Below are 12875 nucleotides of genomic sequence, written 5' to 3'. Positions count from 1 at the left end.
TGAACATTATTCTAATTCTCTATTAAATCAATTCAAAGGAAATATATATGTTAAATAGTTAAGTAGGCAATAAATATTTAAATAGCTATAATGTGTTTTTTTGTCAAATTTTCTATAAATAAGTTCACAAATAATTAATTACCTATTAAGCCGGTGCATAAACGTTCTAGTTTAATATGTATTTAGATTTCCTGGAATTTAATAAATGTGCGTACTGATTCTACATGTATATACTAATTAATGTTATATTATAATTAATCGATATACTCATACGAAGGATCATTCATATTAGATTCGTAAATAAACATGAACTTGTTACCTGATACTGTTTACATACGCCCCTATCCCTGCATCGACCTCATTTTATCACCTTATATTACATGGTGGAATGTATTTGAGATACTTATGTACAACAAATCATATAATTTTCTACTTACTCACATTATTATTTGTGGTCCACCCCTATTATGTAAATAATCACCTCAAAGTTATTTGCAGATTAGAAAATAAAACTTGGTATGATTCCTCTCCGTGGTTATTGACTAGAGTTCTTTTTATTAATGCATTTGACTAAGTTATTTCTGCAATTTCTACCAAATACATGCAGATTAAATAACTTTACATATGTGGTGCATCGACATAAAAACATACTGAATATAAACCAAGAAAGTAGGAAGAGTAGTTTTTTACTTTATATACATACATCAGGGGCGTCCGCAGGATTAAATTTTAAGGGGGGCTTGGTTTTTATATACAAAAAAATTGTATTTTTAAAAAAATACAAATTTAACAAATATCAATTTTAATAACAATAATTGCAGCTTGCTTTTTCGTTGACAGGGCATACATACGTTATTAAGATGAATAGACAAATGAGAAAATCTGTTTGTACTTTGGTTGGAAAGGATACATTTCTAATCCATAAAGAATGGAATTAAACAATATGAAAGAAAATCAGAGAAGAAACAAAACGCTTAAGGTAGGTGTATAATGGTTTGATGCATTACATGAAAGAATAAACTTTGTTCCATTTGATGGAAGATTAAATTACTGTAATTTATATCCATATATGTAGCTAAAATTTAGTGAAGAAAGAGACTCAAAATAAAGAATTTTGCTCTGTCAAATGTATATTTTTCGTTTCTGCATGAAAGAGTTATTGCATTATTAGAAAAAGATCTGCACATGATGGTGTTGTGAGGAGTAATACCTAAAATGATAGGTTTATGTGTTTAATTTTACTAAGTGAGTAGAGAAGTGTACCCGCTCTGTGAACTCGAGTGCCAAGTCAGACTTGAAATTCAAGATCAAGTCCTGAGTCTAATAGAAATTTTATGTCTGATTCCTAAATTTGGCAATTCTTACACCTACATAGATATATATATTTTGTAGAACTCTACAGCAAAAGATGTAAAACTCTTTCAATACTCTGCAAATTGGTGTGTATACAAAAGTACAACATGCGGCTGTTGTTTAACAACGAAGTTTGAACTTTACCCATGCAACTAACCATTAGTTTATCAAAAATGCAGCTGCGTAAATATAAATGTACTATTCAGCACCCAGGGGAGTCCACACGATTATATTTATACATCTTTTTTTTTTTGCAAATAAATCAAAAAATTAATATTTTCTGAAAAAACATTCGAAAATCCATAGATATTGACAAAAAATTAAATTTTTTCGAAAAATAATTCAAAAATTAAATTTCAAACATTAAATTTTTGGAAAGAAATTTCATTAATACACAGTTTTTAACAAAAAATTATTTTTTTTTCGAAAATTTTCAAAAATCCACTGCTATTCACAAAAAAATTTTATAATATTAAATTTTTTGCTCTGCTGTATAATTTATACAAATGACAAAAAAGATTTCCAATAAAAAGCAAAAAATCCTTAATTTAAGGGCTACAGACTGACGCCTATAAATTTTAATTAGTAATAATATAAAATAGAAAAAAGGACTCGGGACTCGAACTAAAATCGAGATGAGTCCTAAGAAAACATAGGGAACCTACTAGTGCACGTCTACAGCCTGGGCCAGGAACAACATAAGTGATAGAAAGTTTTTAAGTCAGACTGAAAATTCAAGATCCGTAAATTTTTAGAAAGGTTTATGAATAATGTTATTTGTGTATTAGAATATTTGAGATAAAATCCGGAGTAATTAGGATCATCACTTTTCACCAATAAAGACAAACAATAAATTTACATTCAATTATATATACAGTAATTAACAAAGTATACCTGTACTCACAGTCTGCACTCTCCTTCGCTTCTTTTAAGAAGTGAATCTTTATCTTTTTAAATGCCAAGTTATACAAATGTCAGGAATTGTGATAGCTGTTATAAATAGCATGTATGCACTTTATCCATCATTTAGTTGTTACCGAATTTAAAAAAAAAAGAAGATAAGATTTGCAATTGTTATTCCTGACCTAATGAAAAGTAGATATTTTGTACTTGAAAACCCCTATTGGGGCCAATATGAGTCTTTTAAATCAAATAAAGGTCCAAAAATCTTAACTACAGCTAATATTCTTGAGTATCTACTAGGGTTGGTACCGTACGGGGCTGTGCCGCAGTTCGGTTCGGTACATTTATACCTTTAGTCGGGTACGATGACGGTAAGTATATATATAATCACATATTAAATATTTTGATGTCATAAAATTTTGCTTATTTTTTGCTCTTAATAAATAGATTTAGATAGTGAAAGAAGATTTTAATCCATAAACATCCTGTTATTTAAGAAAAGGATAATTTAAATACATTTTATAATGTTTCCCAGAAAGCTTGTTGATCCCTCACAACTATAGGTATATCAGTATCCAGGGAAACATTTTTTTCGACAGCTGCGAATAATACTCCGTCTTGTTTATTAATGGAAAATGTAGAGAAGCTTATCTTTTTACAATAATATGTATAAATTCATTCATAATACTATTATATAATCTATGTAATTTATATATCAAGCTTTGTAGTTTTAGGGAAGTTAAATTTAATTTTGCAGAAATTAAATTATTAAAGAATAAAAATAAAATAGAAATCGAAAAACTACATCAATTCTATTAAAAACATTTTTTTTTACAAAATACCGTACCGAACCATGTACCGTGAAGGATGTACCGCGGTCTGTACTAAACCGTGCGTAAGGGCGTCCGCAGGATTATATATATTTTTTAGGAGGGGCTTGATTTTTTGGAAAAAAAATTGAAAAATTAAATTTTTTTTAAGAAAATTTGAAAAGTAATTTCAAATATTAATTTTTTTGTATAAGAAATTGGAAATATGAATAATCAAAAAAAAAAACAATCAAAAAAAATAAATTTGTTTTGTAATAAAATTTCAAAAATCCACATCTATTTACAAAAATTAAACTGTTTCAAAACTAAAAAAAAATTAAATTTTTTTTCCAAAATCCGCATCTGTTCATATAAAAATTAAAATTTTAAGGACAAAAATTCATGATAAATTTCAAATACTAAATTTTTTATTCAAATAATAAATTTTCTTATTCAAAACAAAAATTCATGATAAATTTCAAATACTAAATTTTTTATTCAAATAATAAATTTTCTTATTCAAAACAAAAATTCCTGAATTTGGGAGGGCTACAGCCCTCCAGCCCACCCACTGTGGATGCCTTTTCTGGCTTTACCGTACTGGTCCAGCTTAGTATATACAGTTATCCCACAAATTTGAATTCTAAGCCACTAATTGACTTTTTATATGTCTATGAAATATTGGCTTGTACGTTGTATATATGAATGAAAAAAGTATAAATGTGGATTTTCTCCTTTTCACAATATATTTTTCAAGATTGTTTTCATGATGATGCACCACATATGTTAAGTCATTTTATTTCCATGTATAATTTTATTTCATTATAAATATATATCGTACTGTTGTTGTGTTTACGAGAACTATAGTGATACCCGCGTAATTAGGAACTTAATAAGGTAGTGAACTAAATCAACATCCTTCTCCCCCGATGACGTAATCTATCAAATTTTTGAGCAAGAAAATTGTCCTTAGGATAAAAATAGTAAAAAGGAAAATTGTTTGTACAACGTCATTAATTATTTTCATACCAAACCAAAAAATTTATATTTTCAGTCGAAGAAGTATCAAAATACAGATACCATTTTTGATACTGAAATTGGTTCAATAATACGTAGCAATGGGGTTCGTAGGGGATAGTCTGGAGGAGCTTGAACCCTCAAAACACGGAATTATTTCGTTATCATCTAAAAATGATCCTTTTTGTGAAAAAAAATATTCAAATTTTACTTTAAAGCCCATTATTTTGACAAGGAAGATGTCAAATTTATTCTTCATTTTTTAAAGTTAAAATATATTTGTAGTATTGATATTTGAGCGACAATGAATTAGGAATATTGCCTCCACTACTAAAACTACTCAAACAGCGAATAACAGTAACTCGTATACAAACTTCTATGAAGACATTATTGAGTATACATTTTTTTTATAACTGTATAGTGTACATATAATTTAGAACATAATCAAGTGTAATTTTATGACAGAAAGGAAAGATAGAGCTCATTAGTTATTAGTCCCTGGGGATATCCCATTATTATTCTTTTTAGGTTTACCTATTAAAATTAATGGGTTTGGTCTTGTTTATACTTGCAATTTATCCATGTAAATCATTTGTACATTGTACGTTCTCTTATATGTTTCACGCTTATGGACATTCGGCCAGGGAATGGAACTTATGTTCGAGTATATACTAATATCTACAAATAACTGAGAATCCATTCTTTTAAAATAAATTAAATTTAGCGTAAGCTTTTAAACAATGATGATGCTGCGTATTTAACCAAAAAAGATGTATTTTTGAGTGAAAAAGGTATTGTCGTTCATAAAAAAAAAGTGTCTTATTATAGTTGTAATCGTGCAGTTGAACAGAAACCCTTTGTTATGTAACATTAATTTAAACTAATAGCTATGTGAATAAATTTAATACTCAGGGATTCTCATGTTTAATTATTATATTCTCCATAAGAGATGTGGTATTTTTTCATGACTAATAAAACAGTAAACACTATAATAATTAAAAAAAACAAAAAACTAAATGTAATATCCATCACGACTTTGAGTTACGTCTGTAATGTAGTTACAAAAAGTTAATTATTTCTTTAAAATAAATAGAATAATAGTTTTAATTATTTGCACAAATACATATTACTAATTAGAACTATTTGAGAAGGAATCCTTAGTTTTAGATTCATACCTTGTTGAAGCGATGCAAAAATTACAAGGAGGCCCCTTTAGAAAAAAAAAAAATGTATTGTTAGTGAAGTACTATTATATAATTATTCCAAAAGGAATGACTTGATAATATTTATTTTGGCAAATCAATGGAGACACTTGAAAAATTAGTTGCAATAAGTACTGTTGTGTTAGTCCGTATTTTTTGCTCTAGTCCAGTCTTAAGCCTTAAGGACCGTCAGTCCTTCGTACTTTCAGTACTAGAACTAATTAAAAGAAATAAAATTGAATGACGTCATCAAAGATCAAACTTTAACTTTTTAGGAATAATATGTAGGACTGAGCTGTACTGGAACAAGACTGAACTGGACGGGACTGCGGTCTGTAGTGTTAAATAAGGACCAACACACAATTAGTTATAACTATCACTTAGGATTTTTAAACTAGAAGGGAGGCTATTCATAAGTTTCCTACTATAAATATTGTGAATTTTGGAAGGGGTTTGTCCCTCCTTAACTATGGATAATGTCCATCGCGGGGTGGTATTTTTGTTGAGAAAAAAAACACAACTTAGTCATTAGAAATTGACAAACGGTTGGTATGCTCTTTTTTTCTATTTCTTTTCATTTTTTAATAGAACATTTTCTTCTGAAAGAAGAATTTTCGCCTTTTTTTGTGGTAAATTGTTATTAAAATGCATTAATAAAATAAATAGATGTTATTTTAAATAGAAGGTTTCTACTCTTTAAAGCAGTAATTCAATTTCTTCCCCACCCCCAAATTATATAACGGTCTTAATGCAGTTATACCATAAGTTTTTATCTCCTTTTCTCTTCACAGTTTCCAAAAATCAACCCTGTGCTATAACCTAGAATAATTGGACGGTAGGACAAAATGTCCAATTAAAAAATATGGAAGAAAGTTATCAAACTAAAAAATTATTTTTTTAGTGATATCCGGGTTTATTTATTCCAAGTACTTTGAACATATTTCAAAAGAAGATATTTTGTCTTATAACATAGTATCTGTAAAGCAAAGACTCTGAAAATCAGACTACTTGCCATTTTATCAAGCAATCCGTGAAGAGTTTGATATACAGACATGATTGCATTTTTGTGATTTATGAAAAGTTCCTTACTCAAAAGTTTTAATAGCCCCTTCTTTTGAGGTTAGTCATGCTCAATGCCTGCATCTGGACCCATTATATTTTGACCCGTATCTACATGATTACGCCACTACATAGGATAAATACAACTTTGAAACAAAGAAAGTTTTGGAACCAAAGACAATTATTACAAAATTATTTAGAGAAGCAAAGATACCATTAAACCTTGGATTCTCTTTACTGCTTCATCTTATGTGAAAGAAGCAAGGCTAAATGTGTCCCGTCAACACAAATACAAGCTAGAATGATTACATTTTTATTGTTGAACAAATTATCGCCAATATCTAAAAAAAAGTTAGTCTAATAAACTCTTTGGAGGTACTGCCAATTGTACTTAAATTATCCGTTAAAAGAATGAGAAATTGATGTATTTCATTGAAACAGGGGACATATCTGCACCAAAATAAGTCTCTTAAATCAAATACAGGTTCTAAACTATAGCTACAGTGATTGGGTATCTTAATGTATCTCACATAGTTGAGTACAAAGCCTATAATTGGCTCAAATGTGTTAATGAAATATTAAGGTGTATGTGCACGAAAAAATTAAAAAGCTAAGGATTTTCTCCTTTACTTGATTTGATGCTGTCATTCTTATTTATAAATCGTTCTCTATATTTTTGGAATTATATTTATCTGTTTAAGAACTAACTTCAATATCTTTTCATTCTAATTTTTGTCTGTTCAACGTTTTAAGTTGACTTAAAGCAAAAATAGCTTCTGAACTTGAAAATTAAGTGAATACAACAGTGATGAGAATATTTTTTCTCCATACAATTCCTTCTACTTCTAAATAAAAGCTATTTATATCGAACATTGAAATATTTATAATGGAAAATGAGATCAATCTAAAAATAGTGGAGTGTTATTTATTTGTACTTAAGTGTACTTAAGTACAAATATAACAAATGTTATTTTTACAAACATTTCTATAATAATTATTCATCCTCACAAACATAAATGAATATGTGGGTTGGTAGATGAGTATCCAGGTACAAGGTACATTATGAATAACAACAAGAAGCAAACAAGTCTAATTGTTCAATTCTTATCTGGGAAAATAAATACATAAAAACATATACAAATATAACACCTAAGCTCGTTACTAATTTTTTTCTTCTTTATCTGTGATAAGATAAGTGTATAAAGGACTTTTATTGACATGATCTTATTTTTCCAAAGAAAACAAATAAGATAAATTTAATTGTTCCTAATATGTAATCACGTCCTTACTTTTAGTGTATCTCGCAACCTGCCCTCACAAAGATGGAGAAGAAAGGTACAAAATCAGTTGGAATTTACTTGTTAGCCAATTCTTCAATATCAATAATAGTGGTCAATTGTTCAGAGCTTAAAAGTGGCTAAATTTAATTCAATCAATCAACGTTCAGAACAACGATTATGAAACAAAAAAAAGACGAAACGTCGACAAGCAGACAACCAAATACAATGTATATTTTTGTGTTAACGAAGTTAGCTAGAGTTATTTATTTCTTTTTTAATTACCCTAGTAGGCAGTGACGTCATTGAGGGTGTTTTTCCTTTTTTAATTCTTCCGTCTTCCAATATAATAAATAATATAGTTAAGTAGAAATAAGAAGGAATATTTTTGGCAAATTTTTTCCACAAATTAAATTTTTTCTGGATAGCTGTGGATTTTCGAATTTTTTTCAAAAAAATTTACTGTTTGAAATTTTTTTTGTGAATGGATGTTGATTTTTGAAACTTTAAAATTTTTTTAAGTTTGAATGAAAATTTTTAAATTTATTTAGAAAAAAAAATAGTTTTTGAATTTGTTTTTCAAAAACCTTTATATCTGAAATATAATTTTCCAAAAAATTTAACGTTGTGTAAATAGATATGGATGTTTAAAATTTTTTACACTACATATGTAGTATTTGGATTTTTTTTTCAAAAAATTTAACGTTTGATTTTTTTTTGTGAATGGCTGAAGATTTTAGGAATTTTTTTTTTTAATTTTAATACTTCAAATTCAATTAAATTGTTCAATTTTTTTATATGATTTTTTTATTGATATCTGAGGATTTTGAAATTTTTAAAATTATCTGGAAAAAGTTTTATTTTTGAAATTAAAAAAAAAAAAAAGTTTTTTTTGTAGGTATTTGAAATATTTTTTTTACAAATTTTTTCCCAATTAATTTAATTTTGTGTAAATAGCTGTGATTTTTTATATTTTTTTTCCGAAAAATTTAATATTTGAAATTAAATTTTTGAAATTGTTTTCCCAAAATTCCCCCAAAAAAAAAAAAAATATATATATATAATCTTGGAGACGTATTTTTGTAGATATTCATAAATTTATTTATCCATACAACTACTGTTTGCAGTTGTTAACAAGAAATAAAAAATAATTATAGCTAAATAAACACATAACTATAAGATAAATATTTATATTGATAACTTATTAAATTATTAAAAATTTATGACCGAGTTCCACTTGATATTAACAATATGGAATATATAATTAATTACTTTATATATGGCGTAAAAAAACGTTGGGTGTACTATGGCTTATAGGGGACTAAAGACACAATTTCTTTAAAAATGATAAAAACTTCATAAAATTCGACGGTTTTGCTTTTGTACATACTTCTTAGTGGTGAGAGGCCCGTCCGATACGGAATTTTGTATCAGTTCGGTCTTAAGTCTTTTTTTTTTTCTAGACTGATTTTGACAGATATTTATGCCAAGAACGTACAAAAAAAATTTATAGTCTTCAAAGCATGGACCAATTTTTTCGGTCTTAAGCTAGGTCCAATTTTTTCTTGCATCATGCTCGATTTAGAAGTTGAACAAATATGATTTGTTCAACACAATACAATTCATATCAAGATTTGTGTCACGTGTTCTCAATTTTGAAAACACGTGACGTTATCAACCATATCAATCCATGTGAATTGGTCTCAACCGAATTATAAATGAGGCCAATCCAAACCAAACTTTTTATTGGGACCAATTTAGGCCGCATTCGTCTTTGAGACAGATCAACAAGGCTAAAAGGGGAAATAAAAGGCAATTACATTGAATTCGGTTTAATAAGTTTTGAGGATACAAGATAACATCTCCTTTTGTACCTAATAAGGGGTAGCAAACTGTGGATCCAACAGATGATTCCGAGCCAGAGAAGAGCTACATACGGCAATCCGCTGACTGTTTTTGATCCTATGTTTTAGGCTAAGAAAAGAGCTCATAGACTTTTTGAAAGAAGAACAATCTGTATATGCAAAACTCCTCGCAAATGAGCAATGGTGCGTAAAAATCTTGTATTTGGCTGACATCTATAATAATCTCAATGAGCTGAGAATTAAAATTCAAGTCAAAGAAGACAACCTCCTCCTCTTATCTGACAAAGTGTGTGGATTCTGTTGTTCTAATATGTAACAGGGCATACCAGATATGTTTCCCATGTACAATGTGCATCTAAACAGTAGATCACTTTCTGAACTCATAGCTTAGCATCTGAAATCTCTCAAAGAGATATGTAATCATTATTTTCCATAGGAGTCTTATGTACAGCTTGACTGAATCCGTAATCCTTGGAATACAAGTGCACTGTAGAGCGGAAACGACTAATACTTGAGCAACTGATAAGGATCAAGTAAAATTTACTCATTAAAATTGAGATTTGGTGACATAGAATTAGATATACTGAGGACTGTGGACCAGGAGCTCTGTGTCTGCCTTTCATTCATCACTGCCAGGATAGGTGATGATGGTGAGCTCTCCTCTCTCAATTGCAACTTTATTGTTTGGAGTGTCTACCCCCCCCCCTCTTTTTATTTTATTTTAACTGCATCCCCCACTTCATTTTAGCTAGTCATATTGTTAGGGGTTCTTGTGTTGCTGTATCGCTTGAGCAGTCAAGCAAGTTTGTAAATCACTTTTTGGGGTTAAAGTTATTAATATTATTTACAGTCATTCTCTGTTCATTATTGTATCGTCGAAATTGTGATTAAATTTGCATTTAGACGATGCAGTGTGATTTTTAATCCTATTTTACAGTAGGGTGCTTTGAGATTTTATGCAATTTTGAACGGTGTCCTGAAACAAAAAAGGTTTGAGAAATTTTGTACTGGTAGTACAACCCTAATCGCTGGATTAAACTTTTCATTTTTCAACTATAACATGTTAATATCCTTGTCAACTCTATATTTTTCAATTTTCTTTGTCAAATACTAATAATTTATTTATTAAATCAAATATTAATTACTAAACAATATAAATCCAAGCAAAAAGAAAGAAAAAAAAAATAGATAAAGTTAATCATAATTGATAAAGTTTCACTCTGATATTTATAGAAATGTTAGTTTTGAATTTGTATATTTTCATAAAATACATTAATTAAGTTGATGGTAAAATTCCCTTTTCTTTGCTTTATTTTAATGCCTTATAAGAAGTGTTACAATCATCCAATTTATAAATATATTAGATATATTAAATATTTAACTCCATACATAAGTTTGATAGTATGCCGAGGCCCTAATTTAAAAAACAAAACAAATAAGTGAGCGAGAAAAAGTTACCCTCCAAAATCTTTAACTTTTTAATAATAAAGTTTTCTATTTTAAAAATATATTTCATTTTATTTTTATTTTAAAAATATCAGCTCGAAACCAATCATCTTGATTACAAAGTTATTCATATCAATAGATTTTTGAAAAACTTTTGACATTTTTTTGTATGGATTGGATTATTTATAAAGGACAGTATAAGGGAGAATGGAGTTAATTTTGAAGTTCACTCTTTGGCATATTACTCAAATTGTAGAAGTGGTATAAATAGGTTTTTTTTTAACAAGTTTCGAAGTGATATGCAACTTTTGGTACCGATTTCACAACCTAGCTAATTGTATTCAATTTTAAGTTGTTTAAGTTATACTCAATATACAGTTGCAGAAAATAATTTTGTATTTGTTGGTCTTATTTAAAACAAAATTAAATTGAATCAAAAAAATCTTTTACAAATAAAGTAAGTTTTCTTTGTAAGCTTTGGAACTTTGTAACTTTCTTTTTTTACCCAAATTAGTGTTAGCCAACTTGTCCTTAGCTATTCTTTGATTTCACAAACTAGGTTTATTTTTCTTCCATCGATTGATACAACAGGGCAAGATAAAACTAAAAAAGGATATATATTATCCGCAAGATGGTGTGACAGCTTGGCGCTTAAGCCCACAACATAAATTAATTAAGAAGAGCATTCTTTCTTAATTTTAAATAAAAATTTACAGAGCTCTCTACGTGAGTAACATCTCCATATTTTATACTATCTGTAGTACCGGCATTGCTTGGAGTAATTAAGCGTGGATTAAATAACAAATTGTCCTTTAACAAAATATATTTTTACAAGAAAATTTCCAGTATTACTTTTTGTTTTTTATGAGAACACTCACACAAAACTACTCAATACTTATATGAATAGATATTTGTTCTCTCCTCAAGAATAAAATAATGATAGTTTGAAAAAAAAAGATTATATGTTGGGATGACTGATAAGTACTTTAAACTCAAAAGCGCTCACTAGTACAAAAAAACAAATTCCTTTTACCATAACCGCATTATTGTTTAATTCAAATCCGGATTTATACTGAAAAGGCACATAAAATATGAATTACTTAAGAGACCAATTACAAACTGAAATGCAGTGCTTTTGATATACATGTGCATGCCTGCAATGTTTCATTAATACGACTACGTTGTTATGTCTTTGATAAAAATATGTCTATTACTTACATCATGGAGCACTCTATGGACTGCACCCGGTGACTCATTTTCATATATTCATATCGACAGACAGATAGATAGACAAGCTTTGCTTTGTTCATATATATTAATTATGATCATCATTAAGGGAGTTGTATTATTTTGCCGTAAGATGGAGCTACTCCCTTTTCGCTTTTGCAAAAAAAAAAAAATACATAGCTAAACAACACTCATGCCATATTGTCAAAATATTATAATGGATTGATATACCAATGATTCCATTCATAATTTGAATGTTCTATTGCTAAGAATCAAAGACAAAATAATTGTTCTTATAAATAGAGTGTACACATTCAATTATTTAATTTAGGTTAATTAGCAGAATGATGAGGGCTATAAAGATTTTGTGCAAATATATATTTATATTTGTGTGATCCATTTAAAATTGATTATACTTGAATCCTTTTCATGTTAACATAGTATTACTCAGTACACTGCACTGATCATTTAAAAAAAAAACTTATTTCAGATAACTGCACTATGACTATGTTGACGTGAATATCCATGAAGATCACGTAAAATATCAGGAAGCCCTCTTAGATACTAAGGGTGTAAAGGTAGAGGGATGAATAGAGGGGATGAGGAGGACGTCAGATAGATCAGGTAGACAGAGTTCATCAATAAATTGGAAAAAATAATCAATACAGGTCCCAAAACATCCTTGGGGGATCCATAGGCCTAGCAACTGGACTCAGC

General features: G+C 28.5%; 1 long non-coding RNA gene across 1 annotated transcript; it reads left to right on the top strand.

The window, feature by feature from the left end:
* Positions 1 to 288: 288 nt before the first annotated feature.
* LOC121121744 (uncharacterized) lies at positions 289 to 8805 on the top strand. Its single transcript, XR_005865556.2, has 2 exons — positions 289 to 979; positions 7639 to 8805. It is a non-coding gene; the product is annotated as an uncharacterized lncRNA (long non-coding RNA).
* Positions 8806 to 12875: the final 4070 nt, after the last annotated feature.

This window comes from Lepeophtheirus salmonis, chromosome 7 (genome assembly GCF_016086655.4).
Source record: "Lepeophtheirus salmonis chromosome 7, UVic_Lsal_1.4, whole genome shotgun sequence".
Lineage (NCBI taxonomy): Eukaryota > Metazoa > Arthropoda > Copepoda > Siphonostomatoida > Caligidae > Lepeophtheirus > Lepeophtheirus salmonis.
The sequence above is the reverse complement of the archived record's forward strand: the minus strand, read 5'-3'. Positions and strand labels throughout refer to the sequence as shown.